Consider the following 7,808-nt stretch of genomic DNA (forward strand, 5'->3'; position numbering starts at 1 on the left):
TGGTGAGTCATCACTGTTTATGTGTACATAGACACACACACACACACACACACACACACACACACTGTTTTAGCAATTACAGTAAATTCTGGCTGTTTTTTAATTGATGTGCAAATAAATGGGTAGATAAATACATACACAGTATATCACCTTATGTTTTACTTAAACCTTCTCTGGCATACTGGTTATTGAAAATCATTTCATACGATTATGCCTTTTTCGACCGAAAAATGGTGTAATATATAAATTAAAAGGAACTAAACTGGTGGTCTAGGTTTAGGGGAAACCAGAGTCTGGAAATAGTGATTTTCTATGAAAATGGGAGTGTTTGAGACAATTGTCAAGATATTGTCAGAGAGTGTGTGATGTCTACCCCACTGGATTACTGATTGTGACACATGGGGTGCTTAATTTTCCAAACAGAGGAAATGTTGATCATACACAGTTTCGAGTGGATCCATAAATAGAAAGGCGTGAACTGTCTGGAAGTTCAACTCATTTTGCCTTGAAAATCCCCTCATTGTCAATGTTTCTGTTTGCAGCAAAGGGTTTGTCAGTATCTGTTCCTTTTTTTAATTTGTTGTGACAGAACTACCTTATCATTGTGACGTTGTAGTTCTACTCACTCCCACATTAACTTTTACCAAAAGAGTGACCAATCCAAACCTGCGCCCACGCCTAAATACGTTTTTTTTAACATTGAATATCATCGATTGTGATATTAGATTCCTATATACCTAAATGTTCTGTTCAACGCCTTTGGACAACTGTACATTTTCATTGTTCATTGGCTGCTGCCAAAAACCTAAAACAAAATAGAGGAAGAAAACTGATCAAGAGTGAAAGCGGTGAAGAGTCAGGAAGATTCTCTGAACTCTGCTGCACCCATAAACAGCTTTCAGAAATTAGGGATTGATAGGCGGCTGCGTTTTTTATGTGCAAGAGATTGAGTCCAACTGGTTGCGTTAACAGGGAACATTGTTGCAGCCGCCGAGCTGCGAGCCTGACATTGTGTCCGTACGTCCCCACAGAGCTGTTTACATCCTCGCTCCACTCATCCAGTAAATGTGGCTGACAGGATCCGCAGTAGTCGAGGCGGACCGGTTCACCACATCCATGGGTTAGTTCAAGTAACACTGTTGGGTCATGGATTACTGCTCAGGTCATCGAGGTGGGCGGGGATTCACGATGTATACAGGGCTTTGCACTGGACGCCGATCCTTCCCCAACTGTTTTTGAGCAGCGAGTGGCTCCCGAGTTGGTTAGTGCTCAGATTCTGTCCTCCAGGTCATTGTGGAGCCGTTATAAGGGGAGCAAGGATCCATGAGAAAAAAACCATAGTATAACTAAATGACGTGAAAACAAAGAAAGCAGCTCTAAACGGCAACGACGAAGATATATCGCCTTGGATCGAGACTAGTTATGTTTAGCGCACACGGCAACGAGTGCGATTCAGCTGGGCGCCGACAGTACCGCAGAGCCCGATTGAGTTGCTTAAAAGCTCGCTGTCAGTAACGCCTCGCGGAAGTGCTCGTGACATTTCAGCATGTTTCACCAAATGTAAACAAAGCGTGTGGATGCCGCTCTGTTTTGATGGGTGGCAGGAGTGAACGAGATGAGAGCTCTAATGAGACAGGACTGAAAATGCGCTTGATTTATTCACATTGATGCGTCCAGACATCTTTCACACACATGGGGACAATGAACGGGAAGAACCCAGAATCCTCCCTTCTCCCGATCGCCTTATTAATAGGTTTCATCTGGTAAAATTCTAATTTGGAGGAGGACAGTGTTCAGGCCTGGCAGGCGAATAAACACTGTAAGGCATCAGAACCGGTTGATGTGGACCGCGTGTTTTCGTCCAACAGCCGGCATCGCTCTTTGAATCCCGCGCTGAACATACTTGTTAGCGTCAATGCCGGTCATTTCAGGAAACAGGACACTTTTTCTACAGGAAACAGTGCATGGGATAAAAGATATTTGCAAGAATTGGATAGAGCTCATATAAGAAAGATAAAAATTCAGAACAATCTGTGCTCTTTGGCGTTTAAAATAAAGGCCACAGCCGCCCACCTTCTCCCCCATGACAGCCGCTACAGCCGTGCTCATTTTCTCCACCGTACGTGCAATTAATCATAACTTCTTTGCGCAGGATCTGAAGCCTTATAAGGGATAAGACTAAGATAAGGACACGTCGAAACTCAAGCACAGTATATTCCGCCTGCAGGTTGCCAGAAACCAAACATTAGCTCCCTGCCAAATTATTACAGCTGGGAAGCGTTCTATCTTTTTTGATTATGATGTCCAAACCCCAATCAGAAAACTAAGAGTGTTATGGGAAATGCAAACAGAAAAAAAATAACAAGCTGGAACACTCATAGATCCATACGGACCGGCGGCTTCGGGTCGGCCGTGCGGATCTTTATCAAAAGCGAATCCATTATCATTCGTCTGGACGATGCAATTCCAATTTCTGTATTCCGTGTTATTTGTTTTTTGTTTCAGAAATGCCATCAACACAATATAAACCAGATCAGGACTGGGCAATTAATGTGGCTGAAATAGTTTTTACCATGATGTGTTGACAGGTGACTGGTATTAAAACACAAGTAGTTGGGCGAAATGTTTGAAAAGTGACTGGCTATTTCACCCTCTGTTAATGAACGCGAGTTAAAGATTTAAGAATTACGGAAGAATCTCAGTGTGCAGGGTCGGTGTGACAGCCCGATAGAAAAGCACACGTTATCTCAGATCCGTTCCTCGTCGCCGATAAGACCACATAGGGCCGAGAATCACTTTGACAAATATTTTTCAAAAAAAATCGACCGATGCGGAGCTACATCCGTAAGCACAATTTTAAACTTAACAGCATCAAAAGGAGGCCTCGTGTTCACGTTAAGACGAAATGGTCCAAGAGCTGAGGCTTTCCCAATCAGAGAATGAACCAACTCTGATTCACACCTACAGACATGCCTGCAGGAGAAATTGCGCAAAAAAGAGATCTGAAACGCCTCATAACTAATGTCTCCTCTCCCCAAAACCATGTTTTAAGTATTCACACAGGAATATCGGCTTTAAAAGCTAATAAATACTTCACTCTCCCGCCTCCTTTGGAAGGGGTTGCAGGCCTGAAGGGCAGGATCGGATGCTACTTCATAACCCTAACAGCTTGTGTTTATGATTTCTGCGATGCCATATGAGTCAAGTTCAATTTGTAAATCCCTGGGCTTTGTCCTTCTCTTTTTTTTTTGTTTTGAATCATTTATTTGTGATGCAGGAGTCTCCGTCTCAGCCAGATGCGTATACTCTAAGTGACAACAATCTATTTCCTGTTATCTGATAAAGGCGGGTTTGCCGGTGAGCATAAAACATCAAGTGGTTTGTTGCTCTTCTGAGTTCAGCGCTGACCCATTTCTCGTTGTTCACACCGAAGTGTATCCTTCATGTTGTAATGACCTCGTCCTTTGCGCCGCAGATGCGTGAAAAACACGAATCCATATAAACGGTCAACTTCAAAGAGCAGCTTTGACACACAAAACATCCCACCTCAATTATTATTCTTGTCCCTGCAAAAAAAAATAAATAACAAACAAACCCAAAAACATCTGGACCTTCATGTTTGCATGGGTTTGTGTAATAATAGCTATTTTTTTGCATTTACGTGAACAGATTTTTTCAGTTAACTGGCGCAAAACTGCAAATGCGCAAGGCAAAACTCGGTCCCCCCCGTCCAGAACAGTAATACAATTAGAAAATCCAAAGGACCCAATGTGATCTTTCACGTAATAAATTAAGTCGTGTTGATTTTTCATTACAGATGATGAAAACCGCGCATTAATGTTGGGAATGAATTGGTTTGTCCATTTCAGCCATTTGTCTGTGGTTTATCCATTTCTAACAGTGTCCTCCATCAATACGGAGTCATTTCACAGGCTGTTCCATTTAAAAACGCTCTTATCTTTAACCCCAAAATGGCAAGTATACTCCATTATTATAAATCACAGCTCATAACCAGATATGCCAAAGGAAGCAGCATCCTGTCCATGGGAGCCATTTGGACGGAGCGACTAAGCTTTTAAGAAAAGCAAAAAAGAGACAGAGACTACGGAAAGTCTTTAAGCCAATCTGGGTCTCTGCCAACCTGCCTCTAACCTCTGCTCTTTTAGTTTGGGAGTTAGCTCGTTTCCTTTTTCCTCTGACATCACTCTCCAGGATCCACACAATGATAACATAGCCCCAATTGCATGACATTACTGTTTCCTTGAATGCACATGGGAGAATTGTGTTAAAAATCCCACACCACTACGGGCTAACTGTAGTTTCCAGCAAGCACCAGCTGCACGGCTGGTGTTCATGGGAGAGACGGAAGGGATACGTGGATGCACAGATTCCTGACCACTGCGGGGCTAGGAAATACATTTCTCCTCTGCTGCACTATCTGATGGTGTATATCCTTAATACTGGGGTGCCAGATGGGATATATGACCTCAGCTGCTCAACATCAACATGCAACTATTTGATAGCCAGATAGACACATAGACAGAGATAGATGCATAGATTTTTAGATAGCAACTGAAATAGGAGCTCCACTTTATTTACAGGTACATACATTTAAGCACAAACAAATTTGGATTCAGACCTAGCCAGCATCGAGAGCTCAACCCTATGTTATCTTAGTAAACTAGCTTTACATTGCAATAAACCTTATTGAGCGCTTAAACTCCTGCGTTTAATACGTTCAGACCTCCAGGGAGTCTGGTTCTGAAATTTAACGCAAATTGCTGCTCGGTAAAAGTGTTTTTTCCTCCATGTCTCAGATCTTAATTTGTTGTTGTAGCCTATTTCAGAAATATGAGCCAAATACTAAAGTAAAGCACACACAAAGAGGAAAGAAAAAAATACACTCTGTGTGTGTGTGTGTGTGTGTGTGTGTGTGTGTGTGTGTGTGTTTGTGTGTCTGGTGTGTGTGGACGCGTGCACGTGTGTGTGTGTGTGTGTGTGTGTGTGTGTGTGTGTGTAATGCAAGCCAGATGTGAGCAGGACCATGGAAACAGGTGATGATAGCATTACGCTAGGATTGCAAACAGATGGGGAAGGGCTTGAACCTATTCTTGTGTCACTGTCGGGGTCATAAATAAAGATTTTTTTTTAGCCCCCGATGAAATGATTTCTGTATATATAACTTTTCTTATTATGTCGACATGTGGGGCTTTCTGTCTTTTTTTTTATACCAAAGAATCATTTAAAAATAATCACTTAATTATGTCAGGAGAGCGGTGTTGCCATTGGCAAGTCGGGCCGCTGGTTCCACTTCGTCGGGACAAAGCTGAGGATTAAGTCAGCCGAGGCTTCCTTCGGTAAATCGAAGGTGATATTGTGTTGTGTTTATCGCCGCATTCAAGGGTAACCGGTCATTAGTTTTTGTCTTTGTTTATCAAACTCTTTTAACGTGACAAATTGGATCCTCCGGTTTCCAGAACGGGAGGACACGTCTTGTTCCCCCCCCTTCCCGCCTTCCCGCCTCCCCTCCGCAACAGCACGGAGCGCTGCTCTGCCTCGCATCAGGTGAATGCTGGGAGAGGAATGTCTCCGGCAATCAGCCTTGATGAGGCGGCAGGCGGAGCCGTCCTGGGAGACAAAGGAAAGCCACTGTACGTGTTAGATTGGCTTCAGAGCAGGACAGGACACTGTGCAGGCCTTTGCTGAACTGCAGGCAGGCCACCCCTGAGAGATGGTTATTTGGTGAGTAATTACATGCAGCAGTGCCGAGATTAAAAAAACAACAACGCAGGCTCGAGTGTTTGTCTTTTGGCAAAATATGCTGCGTATTAAAAGAAGTTGCCGTATTTCAAATGCATCCGTATTTGCACACGCAAGCAAGATTCTTATGGATCAATGTAAAAGCACACACACGCAGATGTTATTTTTATGTCACAAAGCCGCATGAGAAAAAGCCTCGGCGATCGACTTTTCTCAACCATTTCAAAATCGCTGTCCTCACATCGAGCTTGCAATGTGTGTGTGTGTGTGTGTGCGCGCTCGCTTGTGTGTGTGTGTGTGTGTGTGTGGTATCCCGAGGGCCACCACTAGAGAGCACAGCTGGCTCGCTCCTTGTGTCACACACAGGTGTAAACACCAGGGACCTCAACACAGAATCGCTGCTGTCACCGCTTCAACCGGCCGCCACAAATGGGGCCTCCCATTCTACCATTTGGTATAAGTGAACCACAATAATGGACATGTAAGAAGGCGACACCTCGGCCCAGCATGGCGCCACTTAACAACGTGACAAATAGTGAGCTCCTAAATCACTGAATCACAGAGTAAAATGATTTATTGGTCTCCGTGGCAGACAGCGCTATCCGGGGAGCATTAAAGATGCGCCGTGCTTTAGATTTCACACGCTCCGTAACTTGTTTATGCAGCTGGATTATTTTATTGGAGCAATTGAATTAAAGCGTTATAAGTGAGCTCAAGTGCCATGCTCAAGGGTACTCGACAAACGCCATATGTCACCGCTCTAAGTCGGGTGGGCTTTAGGTTAACATTGAATGATACAAACCCCGCATTTAGAATTTGCCGAATTTCTATTACCGCGAGAACGGTTGTTAGGAATGTTTATCATTTGCAACGCTACTGCAGGCTCTTGCAAAGCTCACGACACAAAATAAAGTTTCTCGTCTCTGAGCAGGGGATTAAGTCCTTCTCAGATTTTTTTTTTTTTTTTTTTTTTTAAGGTAAAGCTTAGTTGCGGTTTGCAAAGGAGTATCAGCTTGTTTCCTTCAGTGCTGAGCTCTGAGAGCAGGGCTTGTCTTGAAAGATCAATGTCTCTTCTTTTGTTGTATCAGTCAAGCAGCCTCTGCGTATCACAATGGCAACGGGGTAGTTAGTGGGGCAGTGAGACGCTGGATTCGAGTACAGAGGACCACCTGACTGCTTACTGGTGCCTGGGGAACACACACACACACACACACACACACACACACACACACATACACATAACCTGTACATTGTTTCTTAGCTCCTTTACAATTCCTCCCTTTGCCAAAGTGAAACTTTACTGGACTTCTTCTGCTGTATCCAAAAGCTACAAGCGTAAACATTTTTTTTTTTTCATTAAAACACTGAGACTTTCAGATGTAAAATTTTGGAAAGTACAATGTTGTAATTTTGAATAACAACATTGTCTCACCTCAAATTTCCATATTCCATATTTGATGTTCAATTCAAAATGCTTTGTCTGTCAATAAGCAATGACAGATTTGAGGTCTTTAGGTGTTAAACTGTATCTTTCAATTGAAAAAATGTTGATTAAGTAGTTTATTTTTTTCATTGTAATGCAATATTTCCAGTTTAGGAAATGTCCAAAGCTGCACTCCGTCCAAAGTAAACTGTGTAGTATATGTTTATCTTTCTCTCATAGCTTAAAAAGCAGTTAACAAGGTTGGGGGTGGGGGGGCAGAGGGTGCAAAGATAAACCCACAAAAGCACATTCTCATTAAAAAGGGGATACTAAGACAAGATAGAGACACAATAATAAACAACCACCGGTTGCACCATTCCTCATTCAGCACAAGAATGTAGAAGCTGTCGGAGTTCTGGGATCCAGGGGCCGATTAGTGATGACATTTTGGATCTATTTACTCTGCAGCCTCTCAGCCTTGACAAAGTCCAGCATCAGTAGATCTCTCACTCCCCCTCCCCGCTCTCTCGCTTTACACACACACACACACACACACATGCAGTCACGCAAGCACACACACACACACGCTCACTCACTCAGACTCACACCCACTCTCACACTCACA

The sequence above is a fragment of the Fistularia commersonii genome, chromosome 27, assembly GCF_037954325.1.
Source record: "Fistularia commersonii isolate RoL2024-O1a breed Wild chromosome 27, RoL_Fcom_v1.0, whole genome shotgun sequence".
NCBI lineage: Eukaryota > Metazoa > Chordata > Actinopteri > Syngnathiformes > Fistulariidae > Fistularia > Fistularia commersonii.